We start from the raw sequence: 2,468 nt of genomic DNA, 5'->3' as shown, positions 1-2,468 counted from the left end.
CACTACTACTCTCTCTCTCTCTCTCTCTCTCTCTCTCTCTCTCTCTCTCTCCCCTTCCTCCTCCTCCTCCAAGGGCCCATATCCCCTCTTTCTCCTCCGACAACCCACAATATAATTTTTCTCTCCCTCCCTCGGATAGTCGGATGACGACCTACAACACCAATCATAAAAACTCAATAAGACTCAAATCCTAGAAAAGTTTGTTTGTTTAATCTTTATCGCATTTCATAAACCAACTCAAAGTAACACAACTTTCTAACAATAATACTTGATATAGAACCCTGATAAACTATTCAATCCTAACTCTTCATACCCAGAAATTATAGTGACCGATAACACCAAAGCACTAATAAATCAACTCCCAACCAAATTCAAATTCAACTATACCAATATGTAGAACACAATTAGGCACTGTCTTCGTACCTCATGAAGCCCCAACGATGACCGGAAATTGCAGAAGCTCTGCCGAAAAACCCCACACTTCTGGGTTTCGATTCTCTTCTCGCTTGCTGTATGAGTAATCAAAGCTTTTAGGCTTGAATCATCAACCTCGCCACGCCATTTATTCATATCTGAACAAAAGAAATCCCTAAAAGGCTAAAACCTTCATCGAAAAACATTAACCCTAAACAACCCAGCCTTAGGCCATTATATTAGTAATACAAAATCCAAATAATCTTTGATGTGTTTCAAAGAGAAAGATAATGATTGAATCTCTAGGTGGTTTCCAAGTTGATTGGTGGTCTGAAGATGATTGAGGAATGGAATAGGAGGGTCTAGTGATAGGGGAAAAGGGAAAGACGAAGGATTTTGGGTCAGTCTCCATTTTCACATTCTTTTTCTCATTATTACTGTAGAGACAAATTTACCCTCGTAATATGGACGGAAATTAAGCAAACTAACGGTATGTACTTATGCTGGGTTGAGCTTTTAACCTCAGACACTACTTTGATATTTTATAAAGATAATTCATTTTAATTATCAGTGACATATATTTGATGTACTGTTCTTAAAATTTTCCCTTATGATAACATTACCAGGGATCTGTTACAGATTACTGGTTCTTATTCTGTCCCTATTCTCCATAAAGCTAACTCGGTGACTCTCCATACTCTTTATTTTTCTTAATTCTGTAAACGTTTTATTTTATTTATGATGTAACTACCTAGAAATTCATTCCTATTTAAAACAGGTTTCCATCAAGTTTCAAAACAAATAATAATATACTTTTCATGGTTGTAGCATAGTCTTCGTTTCCCTGTCTCTTTAAAAGTTAATTGGCCATAGAATCCTTTTATTTTGTACTGCATTCAATCCCCTGCAACATGATGTTACCGCATGACAAAAGTTCAAAACAATATTCATGTAAATATATGTATATAGTTAATTAAACATATAATTTCATTATTTACATACAACTAGAAGACACATATATCAATTTTTGTCTCGTATCAAAATCTTAAATAACACCACCCACACTGAAATAGGTTTAGCTCGCTTGTTAATTAATGTAACTAACAAAGGATCAGAACTGATACTAACCTAACTCTAATAATAATAAAAGTAGTCGCTAAAGACCTTAAATTGGTGTACAACATTCTAACAAGAATGATTAAGATCCTATTTTGTCTTAATGGGCCCATTCTTTGAGGGTATTGAGAGGTTTATAGCATAATCTACTGTATGACTTGACGAAATGTTGGAGGTTCTCCCAATGAGTCTATAATATAGAAAAGATGGTTCGGGAATGTCATTGTGATCGAGGATATGTGAACTTTAAAGTTCTTAGAATTGACTTGGAGTGTGATCCTCGAAGTCAGTTGAGTCTTAACGAAGGCGATAAATAGGGTAGACACCTAGTTGCAACAACTAGCTAGGCGTCTCAGTGACGACGTTATGGACGTGCCATTTGGGTAACCCTTCTGTGAAGCTGCACTTGTGAGTTTCAAGATGACAAGTAGTTTGTCACTTACATATTGTGAGTGGAAAATTGGTAAAAATACCGAGTTGTTTACAATGACTATGGAAAATACGTCCTTGCTTTTGAGCTTGTTGTCTATTAAAATGGGATTTAATTCTTGGAGCAAAGGGTATCCTATAGAAAGTATGATAGACTTACGAATTCTATTAAGGATGGCTCCGAAATTAAGATTGAGAATGAAAGCATGAAACCTGATCTTCTTACAAATTCTATTATGTTACTAATGTTTATGCGTGAGGTAGTATATATACCACGGGGATTGCAAGAAATGTTTGTACATTTAAGTAGTGTTGACGTACTGTGTTAGCTATATATATATGGCAATAAGTTGATTAGTGAACTTGACATTGATTTGTAGTATGCTGTTATATATTGAGATCAGTGGGTAGTACTGGGTGTTATTAGTTCCCGATTTTTTTGACCGCTTCTTGATAACGTTTCAATATATATATATATATCTATATATATATATATATATATATATATA

This window comes from Fragaria vesca, linkage group LG2, assembly GCF_000184155.1.
Source record: "Fragaria vesca subsp. vesca linkage group LG2, FraVesHawaii_1.0, whole genome shotgun sequence".
NCBI classification, from domain to species: domain Eukaryota; kingdom Viridiplantae; phylum Streptophyta; class Magnoliopsida; order Rosales; family Rosaceae; genus Fragaria; species Fragaria vesca.
This window is presented reverse-complemented; position numbering follows the sequence as displayed.